Source organism: Cyprinus carpio, chromosome B17 (genome assembly GCF_018340385.1).
Source record: "Cyprinus carpio isolate SPL01 chromosome B17, ASM1834038v1, whole genome shotgun sequence".
Lineage (NCBI taxonomy): Eukaryota > Metazoa > Chordata > Actinopteri > Cypriniformes > Cyprinidae > Cyprinus > Cyprinus carpio.
This window is the reverse complement of record NC_056613.1, coordinates 11,582,632-11,594,264: the sequence shown is the minus strand read 5'-3', so window position 1 is coordinate 11,594,264 and position 11,633 is coordinate 11,582,632.

The following is an 11,633-nucleotide window of genomic DNA, read 5'->3' as shown; positions in this document are numbered from 1 at the left end:
TCAGAGGAGGCATGTGACAATGTCTGCCAGAGGTGCTGAGCTTCTCTCTGGGGTGGAAGGGGTGAGTGAAGCGCAGCCTGTCCAACACAAAATAAGAATCACTACTGTATCTTGACTAGGTGATGGCCTGAAGCACCTTAGCTTACTCCACACATCTCAGTCTCTCACTTCCAAGTGAAGTGGCCATAAGTGAGGTGTTGTCATGGTGACCACATTCATAGGGAGATTGTTTGTTCATTTACATAGCATAGGATGGTCAAAGAAATCTGAATTCCATGAATTCAGATCCCGTTTGATGGGCCTGCAGCTGTCCAGAGTGCCTTGGCCTCCATCTGATTCACGATTAGATTCTCCCCTGTCATTAGCAGCCTGCAAGGTCAACAGGGGGTGCATCTCGCCTGCTCTGTAATCACTGTCGATGGTGCTGGATGGCCACTGTGCTCGCTGATTGCAGAACTGCGCGGCAGATAAACCGGGACTGGGTGTTGAAGAAACGCCGTTCCTCATCAAGGACTCGTGTATTGTCATCAGCCGCTCGCTGAAGAAGATGATCTCACATATCATCAGTCGTTAGAGGAGAATAACAGATGCAAGGATTTCTGCATTACACAAGAGAGGAGAAAAGTGTCTGAATGTCATTAAAATGAAAAAGGCAGAGTGGTTGGATTGTGACTTTGAGTGATGTGTCTGTTGACAGGTGCTGGGAGCACTTCACTCATCTTACGCTCTGCATGGGGACCTCTTAATGACTGTAGCCGAAATGTTGTGCTGCCACAACAGAATATAATGTTTCTGATCTGACCCCAAATAGTGTGGGGAACAAGAAACACAAAACAAGCATTGAAATAAGGCATAACAAAGTTTAAAAATAGAAGAAAAACATGTAAAAGTGATTGTAATTTCTAGACCTGAAAAAGTCATGTAAAGTAATAAAATCGTAAAAGCTCAGAAAAAACTAAATTTTTGTAGCTTTAAAATATATTTACGGAGCCCCGCACATGACATGCAAGAAATAAATAAATAAATTGTGCGCACGATTTACTAATTCATTCCCTCAATGTACTAAAACGTGCACACGATTACTATTGCGTTCCCTCAATTTACTATTGCGTTCCCTCGATTTGCTAAATCGTGCGCAAGATTTAGCAAATCGAGCGAACGAATTAGTAAATCGTGTGCACAATTTATAAATAGAGTGAACGAAATAGTAAATCAAGGGAACGCAATAGTAATCATGTTCATGTTTTAGAACATTGAGAGAACGAATTAGTAAATTGTGCGCACGATTTAGCCTAATATCCTGCATGCCATGTGCGGGGCTCCGTATATATCAAAGTGCAAAACACACACATAAAACTCAAATACATACGGAGGGAGGGGTACTAGACCAATCACAGTGCCTCCCGTAGATTTGGCGTGCTGGGACATTTTTGGAGAGGTGCAAGCCCCCAATTTTGGGGCTAAAGCCCTGAGGGACCTGCACGAGGGTGGTCACGATCCAGAAGTTCTTAAAGAGCACCAAACCGCAACTGACCTCGTGCTCAGAGCAACGAAGGTCACCGCGAGTTCTCTGGGTTGTTCAATGTCCACACTTGTGGTCCAGGAGCACCACCTCTGGGTATGTCTGGTCGACATGACGGGCCGCCCCACCTGTCCAGGCCCCTGTCAAACCTGGTGGTAAGCAGAAGAGCAAGAGGCCCTGGGATGGGCGACCCAGAGAGGGAGGGAACTGCTCTTTGGGAGATGGTGAATGCACCTCTTCCTCCCCCGGAGGAGGCCCGGGTGGAGAATCTCGTTTCCAATCTCATGTCTGCAGTTTGCGTTCGAAGGATGTGAATATCAGTACAAGGTTCTGCCCTTTGGCCTGTCCCTCTCCCCACTGTCTTCATGAAAGTTGCGGAGAGGGCTCTTCTTCCCCTCAGAGAGCTAGGTGTTCACATTCTCAACTATCTTGACAATTGGCTTATTCTAGTACAGTCTCGGGATCAGTTGTGCGAGCACAATGACCTGGTGCTCAGGCACCTCAGCCATTTGGGTCTTCGGCTCAACTGGGAAAAGGGCAAACTCTTCCCGATGCAGAGGATCTCTTTTCTCAGTATGGAGATGGATTCGGTCTAACAGACAGCACACCTCACAGAGGAACGTGTGCGGTCGGTGTTGAACTGCTTGAATTCGTTCAAGGGCAGGACAGCGGTCCCACTGAAAAAATTTCAGAGGCTCCTGGGGCATATGGCAGCTGCAGTGGCAGTAACACTGCTGGGGCTGCTTCATATGAGACCGTTTCAGCATGGGCTTTGTGGCCAAGTCCCAAGGTGGGCGTGGCAGCATGGCACTCACCGGGTCTAAGTTGCTGCCACAAAACCTTCACCCCATGGCAGGAGTGCCCCTGGAGCAGGTATCCAGGCAAGCTGTGGTATACACAGTTGCCTCCACCACCGACTGGGGTGCAACGAACAACGGGCAAGCAGTCTCGGGGGTGTGGATGGGCCCCCAACTGCAGTGCCATATCAATTGCCTAGAGTTGTTAGCAGTGTGCCTTAAACCATCTCAAAGGGTGCTTACGAGGCAAGCATGTACTGGTCCGTATGGACGGCACTGTAACCATTGCGTACATCAACCGACAAGGTGGTCGCTACTCGCCAGCCACCTCCTTCTCTACAATCAGAATCATCTGAGGTCGCTTCGTGCCATTCATATTCCGGTCTGCTCAACTGTGAGGCCGACAAGCTGTCACGAGCTGCACACACAAAACTCCATCCCCAGATGGTCCAGCTGATTTGGAGATGTTTCAGAGCCACTCAGGTAGACCTGTTTGCCTCTCCAGGAACTTCTCACTGCCAGCTATTCTACACCCTGGCTGAGGGAACACTTAGCACAGATGCATTGGCACACAGCTGGCCACGGGGCTTGTGCCAATATGCGTTCCCCCCAGAGAGCCTTCTTGCACAGACACTCTGCAAATTCAGGGAGGGCCTGGAGCAGGTCTTGCTTGTCACGTCCTATTGGCCTAACCAGACCTGGTTCCCAGAACTAATGCTCCTCGTGACTAACTTCAGCACGGCCCATTTGAGCCTTTGCAGCCAGTTGAGCTGAAGTTTCTGTCACTGAAAACTCTGCTTCTGGCTGCACTGGCCTCCATCAAGAGTTTGGGCCAGCTGACTCCCAGGTTACCCTGAGGCCCTGGTTCCTACTACCCCCTTCAGGGATCAGGTATTAAACCTGCAAGCGCTGTCCCCGGAGGAGGCAGTCCCAGTCTTATCTTTGCCCTGCCCCGTCCTTGCCTTAAGATGGTACGTGGACAGGACACAAAACTTCAGAACCTCAGATAAGCTCTTTGTCTGTTACGGTGGCCGGCATAAGGGGAATGCCATCTTTAAGCAGAGTATGGCCAACTGGATAGGGGATGCCATCACCCTGGCTTATCAGGCACAGGGTGTGCCCTGCCCGCTCAGGTCGTGATCTCACTCTACTAGGAGTGTTTTATCTTCCTATGTGCCGGCTCTTGGTGACTCGCTGACAGATATTTGTAGAGCTGCGGGCTGGGCGACCCCCAATACATTCGCTAGATTCTATAGCCTTTGTGTTGAGCTGGTATCCACCTGTGTTCTCACCTCAAATGGGTAGAGGCACAGAGAGGCCTGAAGGAGGGAACAGAGATGTCACTTCGTGTCGCCACGGCGGCTGTACCACCGCTGAGCGGCTGGGTTACCAGCTCGGCTCCTCAGTGGAAACCTGAGTATGCACTGCCCCTGCTGCCAATTTATACTTGCGCTGTGATCAGGGTTCCTGAGGGTTACATACCTAACCAAGACGTTTCACCTTAACCTTGAATATCTGCCAATTTGACATTCCCTTTATGGAAAGTTTATTGCTTTAGAGAAAAACAAGGAAACTGATAGAATCAATGTTTTGTGGTGCCGTCTTTTTCATCTTGTGCCCTTCACTACTGTCTTTGTAAATTGGTGTGAATATTTTGCATTTTCAGCTTGACGCAAAATAAATATCTATATCAAGCTAAGCATTGTTGAGATGTATTTTCTGTAATCAGCCGGCACATTGATATAATAAGATACGAAATGTTCTACATTCTCCGTGCAGGGATATTGAGTTCTGAACGTCCAGCATTCTCACACTGCACCAGAGTGCATTCATCTCCTTGAACGTCTTTGATTTGTTCTGGTCCTCTTTCTGACTCAGAGGTAAACAAGGTCCTTTATCACTTGTGAGGAAAAAAAAAGCATTTTACTTTACTTTCCACAAACTAACAGATATGACTTCCTCTCTTCTTACACAGGGGAGTGAAGATTTTATGATTAAAGAAAAACAACAGCAAGAGTGTGTACTCTTCTGACTATTATTTTCTAATTAACCATTTGTAACACTTCATAACTCTCATTTAGAAGATACACATCTATACACAGGTACATGTATCCACATATTGATATACAAATATATTTAGTTTTATGGCATTTCAGCTATTTCATCTGTTGAGCATTATACAATGCAAATATTCATAGCGAAGGTTATTTTAAAGTGTTACCATATATTGTAAAAGATAAATAAAAAATCACCATGTTATTTCAAATAACACTGTATGGATTTTAGAACATAATCTTGCATCTCAGTTATGGATTGTAATAGACATTACCGCAGGGGATTATGGTATTAATATAATAGTGTATTTTTCTTCTTGTTGCTTGGCTGTTTTGTAGATTTTAGTGCAATATGGGAAAAAAAAGGAAAATGTACTCATAATTGTCAGCCAGGACAATCCATTAATTTTATGGACATTTCTGGTAACTGTAAAACATAACGCAATGAAGTGCAAAAGTGCAGGTAAAAATCATTTGTAAAATGTACACATGTACAAATATAAGTAAATAAAAAAAAAATCTGAAAAATTCCTTCATTTTAATACATTACATTATGCCCCATTTTAAGTCCCATTTTTTCATGAGCAGAAGCTTTAGGATAAAATGAAAAATAAAATCATAAAATAATTTTTAGCTCAAATCAGTATTCACGTGTTTGAATAGCCAAATGTTAAGCAACAAAATGTTCAATCATCTGGTGATTATTTCATACTACAATAAAAATTAAAGTCGCCCCCAAGTGCAGGCCAACCCTTGAATTTAAAACAGGCATTATTCTATACATTATTCCCCTAAGTACACCATTAAATAGGAAGTGTGTGTTTTTTAGGTAAGAGATTTTAAGGGAATAATGGCCTACGGGTAAATGCATTGTACACCAAAATGCCAAAATCAGTAGCTTAGTTTAGTGGTTGATAGAACTCAACTGTCATCAGTCTCTTGAATGTCAGATCGATACTGGGAGTAATTATTGACAGGCTCAGTTGAAAGAATTGATTTGCTTGCAAACACTTGCCTCTGACACCACATTTTCTAGAAGATGGATAATTTTTAAAATCACCATAAACCATATAATTATAAAAAAAAAGTTATAAAAAATATTGTGTTTTCAATACTGAATACTAGTATTTTTCTGTGCCTAGAAGTCCTCAATGTCAAATTCTCAAATGCTAACAAACTTTTAAGTCCTGTTCTCCATTTCTGTCTCTTTCAGTCTCAATATAAAAAAGATGTCAGGCTACCACTCAAAAATACTGACTTGAACGGCTACTCATCAGCTGATTGTCATGAAACTTGACAAAACTGAGTTCCTTTTCATCACCGCCAAAGCCTCCCCCGCTGTCTCTTGAAGTGAAGGTCAAATGATCATTGTCTCCTGGTATGTGAAAAGTTATCTTGTAAAAAGTTATAAGACTTGTCATTTGCACTTACATATTGTTGCTCTTTTGTTAGGTTTGATTTCTTCTATTGTCCTCATTTGTAAGTCGCTCTGGATAAAAGTGTCTGCTAAATGACTAAATGTAAATGTTATCCTGGATAATAAACTGACCTCCACGTAGCATCAGCTGCCTAAATCTACAGTAAGTTTCTTAAGGCAAAAGAAAGGTAATATATTCCTTGTTGTATATTTCAAGCTTTTCTCTCTTTTTGTGATTTATTATTTATATATTTTTTTAAATAATAAAGTGTTTGTTAGCGTTTTGTGGCTTTCCTCAAAACTTTGTATATAGCACAGTATGCAATATAGCCACCAAACTGGATTTTTAAGACGTTGTTCCAGCTGTCATAACGAAATTTAAAGAAACTAAGCAAGATGAAAACAACAAGGGCCAAAATAGGCTGCATCATATTTACAATACTTAAAAATCTCATCCTTAAACGACAAGAGGAAGTCAAGCAAAATGCTTACTCAGCTTCTGGAACAGTATCTGGCACGATGATACAAGCTTCATACATATGTAATAGAAATTTTTATAAAAACTTGTCTTGCAGAGGAGATAAGAAACCAATCTTGTTCAGAAGAGCAAAGCTACATCTTCTGCAGTCTTCTTTGATGCTTATAGGAAATATTTATGATAAGATTTTTAAATCAGAGTACCAAAGTCGTTATTTTTTAATTTAGGACAAGACACTACAGGCAAAACCATTGTTTTTTCATGCACTGGTCAGTTTTGAGATTTGGTGTACCTACTTATTACAGAAAGAAAATTTTAAATGTATTATAATTTTTTCAAGCTCATGCATATTTGAACTTTTTTTGCCTTTGCATTTTTTTGCACACATAGTAGTGGCCATTTACATTTATTCATTTAGCAGACACTTTTATTCAAAGCATCTTACAAATTAGGAACATCACAATTAATTTATCATAAGTGGCAATAATATATGCAGTACGCAATACCAAGTTTCAAGTACAAACTATATTAACAAGTTGGCCAGAAGTAAAATGCAGAAAAGTAGTAGATGTCAAACGGCACATTTTTAAATGCAAGTAAAGGGTCACTGACAAATCAACAATTCCAAACATAATTTCCCAAGTGGCGTTAGACTTTTGCGCAGCACTGTAAATTAAAACCACATTAACCTAAAAGTCTGATGGGGTTAAGAATGTTTTTCTGCAGATATCTCTACAATGCACCTGAAGAAACTTGACTGCCAAACTGATGACTAATTAAAGCACAAAGAGAGCAAGAGCAAGAGAGCTGCTAAGAAAAGTCAAATGGTGATAATTACACCCCTCCCCCAACACCACACACACACACAAACATGACTCGATTTATTACACTAACAACAGTCCTCTTGGAGCAATGCTGATGCTGTCATAGTTACACAGCTAATTAGTGAATAAAGCTGTAGGTGCTTGGAGAGTAGCGTTACACATTTAGATGGTTGTATTATTACACCAGTAAATATATTTAACAGCTTTTATAATGTGTGCAGGCTAACACTAATGTTTTCTGTGGCATGGTCATTGTGCCATATTGATCATTTGTGGATATAAGAAGGAAGCTAGATTGACTTGTTGAGAGAGCCGCCCTTTAGCCTGTTGTGACTGAGTGATTGTGTTACTTGTTCTCTCAGATAGCCGCATAATGATGTGTCTCAGTGGAGAGAGGGTCATTAGGGTTGTTGAAATGACCTTGTATTAACACAGAGAGACACGCCTCTGGTTCTAGTGCATGTGTGACCCAAGGATAATGTGAAAACGTCTCAGCATGACACACTGCAATATCAAGTTAAATCCAGGACAAGAAGCTTGTTTTCCAGAGCAAAACCTGTTTTGCAGGCACCATCACGATCACATACAGGGTTTCAAAAATTAACAATGCAGATCCTGTGCCATAATTTTTTTTTCTTTTCAATAGCAGTGTAGTAGACTACAGACTATTATTTAATATGTTTTATAGATAATTTCTCATCAAAAACGTAGGATGCACACCCTTTGAGTGTTTTTTAGTCATTTAAAAAAACCTGTTGTAGTCCTTCCATAAGATAATAATAATAAGATATAAGAAAATGATAGAGGAGAATAATACTTGGAATAATACTTCAATTTATGAACATTTGAATATAAAAAAAAAAACTGATTTTGTATTATACATAATCCAGCTCAAGCCTATTCATTACTCAATGAGAACCTTACTATATCTCATCACTTGACTGCTATTTCTTTGTTTTTTAACCTGCCTACTCCTTTAAATTCTTTCCCACTTCATAATAATTGCAACAACATTAAAAAATGTAACGATGCAGTTTAGCTGTTTAGTTTACTCTATATTTTAGAAAAATGCGGTAGAGTTTTCAATTCTGTTTTTGATTAGACAGGACACAGGACACAATTTAATCGCAGCATGATGTGACTTTCAAGCCTGGCTTTTGTCATGTTTCTTGAGCATTTGGACCTTGAACTGTCAGTTTGATTTGACCACATGGCAGGTTTATTAAACGTGGAAAAGCCCTTATAATCAAACAAACTGAAGATCTGGTTTTTGCTGTAACACTTCCAGGCAGTGTAATAAGTTAAAATTACATGTGGAACACAATCACTTTTCTCACAGTGTGTGTTCAGATAATAACAACACTACTGGCCAATTGGCTAGGTTTTCTCCTGTGTAGGGCAGAATTCAGACACCCCCTCAAAGTTTCAAAAATAACAGGCATCATACTGAAAGTGTAGGAAGAAACCTGAAGTGTATGCCAATCAGTTCAGGTGCGAGATCTGATAAAGCAGTTTCTCAATTAGTAGAACATAGACTTCAAACTGAGCCAGTTGATTTGGTCAGTCATGATTTAACTTACAAATTCATAGTCCATGTACCATATACAAGTGATTTTACTATGATTATAGATCAGCAGTAAGTGTGTGAGATTCATGATTCATTGTATGCAAATTACTTGAAAGGGCTGCTCTCTGTCTATTTTGCTGCACTAAACTTAGCAAGAAATGAATTGAAAATAATGCACTATACACATGTTTGTTAACTCAATCTCAAAGTATGCTGTTATTAAACAAACCATGTAGCGAATAGTTCATCCACTGAACAAAGTTAAACACACAATGGCAGGATGCACTAACATTGAAAACAGATGATTAAATGAGACTGTATTAATGTATTTACAAAATAACTGTAAAATATATTAAAATACCTACATGCATTTACTTTTGAGTTGACTCATGACACACACACACAAAACATGCTTTCTGGATTAAAGGTAGCCTATACAGAATGGATTTTTTGATGAGGCATTTGTGTGTTAACTAACAGCATAATTATAGACATTTTTAATTATTTAATACAACTAGTCAACACTATGGGTTTCTAAAACAGCTGCTTTGAGATTTTTTTTCCTCCCTATTTTGTCAATAGAAATGCAAGATTTTTTTTTAAATTCTTAAGGAAAGCAGAAAGGCAAAAATACTTTCCTTTGAACCTCAAAAGGCATTTTTTCTGCTCTTACCTCTGCATTGTGAAACTAGAATTGTGAAAAGAGGTCCCCATGTAATGAAAGTGCACATGCAAAATGGTGGTACAAGGTTATCGTAACCACTCAGAGTAACATAGTTGACAAATTTTAAGTTATTTAAAGTGCATTTAGATTTGAACATGAGTGAAACTGAAGTCTGATTGGGTGAGTTGTTCACTTTGTAATTTTTCCCCCCATTTCCACCAGTTTGATGTGATGTGATTTATTTTCTTTGTGCATCATTATTTTTTGCTGAAAAAAAAAAAGATTCGAAAAAAAAAAAAGAATATCAGCCATTTATAGGGATATGGAGGCACCACCTACTGTCACATGACTTTTTTTTTTACCTGCATTTATATATATATATATATATATATATATACCACCATATATATATATGTGTGTGTGTGTGTGTGTGTGTGTGTGTGTGTGTGTGTGTCTTTTCCTCTAGAGGCCCGATTCATACACTAACGAAAAGATGGAGGCCGCTGGGTGATTGCAATTTTAATGAGGCTCTTGAGGAGAGCATACCAAAGCCTTTCTTTAGCCTGCTCCACAACCTTTCACTCTGAAATGCCATCTTTAACTCAATATAATTTTTTGAGACTATACTTTCATGGAGTTTGATATAATGGTCATAATGTTATACAAATATAAAAATGTGCTTTTGTAATTGATTTATAACTGATAACATCTCTTTATTTCACAAGCATAAAAAAATGTATTACTCCATTTTGTGTGTATGTGTGTGAGTGTGTGTGTGTTAGAAATTGAATTTTCCACTCCTATAGGAGAAAGGAGTATTTTAGTGTGTAGGAGTAATTATTAATAAAAGTTCTTCTAGCATTAAATACTCATAGTATATGAAGGAATGTACCTACAAGTATGGTTTCAAAGCAATAAATCTTGTTTATCTAATTTAAATTATTTTATTCTATTCCTAAATATTATGTAACATGAATATAAATTAGGTTACCCCCTCCAAAAAATAGAATTCACCTGGAATTTATCCAGTATTCAAATAATATTATAATTATAAGACACATTTTTCTTGCAGTATTATATTAAATAAACAGTGTCAATTTAATATAAAACCACTAATATTATTGCACTTCCATCAGTTGTATCTCATAAAATAATTATGTTATAGCACTGCGTATGATCGCACTTGCCATCTGTTCATCGCTGTACTGAGTCCAATGCAGTTTTCTATTTTATTCTCAGATATTTGTTTATATATTTTCCATTTTTAGAAAAACAGTTTGCTACACTGAATGAGATTTCTTTCTTCAGTGTTTTAAAAGCCCCTTTTTAACGTGTTTCTGCCATTTTTAAGTAATGCAGCAGCAATATCATGCTGTTTTCTGAAGCACTCTGACCCTGTGCAGACATTCTGCACGTCGCACACCTCCTAAAATTACAGATGCATTGTTTGTATCCTCAACAAACATTGCAGAGTTTATAGAAAATGGGGAACCAACCACATGTGTCCCAGGACTGGAATTGTTTGACAGCTTGATAAAAAAATTCCCTGAGACAATAACATGGGATTTACTTTGCTCAATCATACATAAGCTCTCTGGGAAAAGGTGGTTTGGGGCTTTATGGTTTGTTTGATGTGCAATGTATTTTGAGTTAAATGAATGGAAAGGGTGTGTCTTTACCATAGGGAAAAGAGCAAGTTGGTCATTACAGCCATTGTTTTCACACATATAAGAAGGCTTTTTACACAGCCTACAACAGGAATATGGCTGTTTTGTTTCAGGATGATGATTACAATATAAACAAGGATTATTTCAATGTTTGCATTTTTAATATCCACTCAAGAATCACTCTTTTAATTCTCTATTGGCCTTAATGATCTGCTGCAGATGCTGTGTGTAGTGGCTTCTTGCAGAGAAACTGATTGAAATGGGGCGTGATATTGAATTTCAAATCAAACTCTTCTATTTGCAACATAAACACAGTGGGTAGTTTGACTATCTGTGCTACTCATCTTTCATTCATAAATTCACATTCAGTATTAATAACAAAGTGAAATCCTTTTCCACTGTATGCTGATCTTAATCGATTTCAGAATAGTTGGGGCCAGTAAGCCATAACCCCCAGGCTATGGGAATGTGTCAGAAACTGTTTCAGCATGACTTCACAGGCTGCATAAATACATTATTTATATTTTATAGGTCAGCGGTATCAGGTTATGTTTTAGTGACCCTGGATTTCCCCTTTACAACCACAAGACTTACTTAGAATGCAACACTTCACCTTTTATTTTTAGTGTGGATGCACAATATT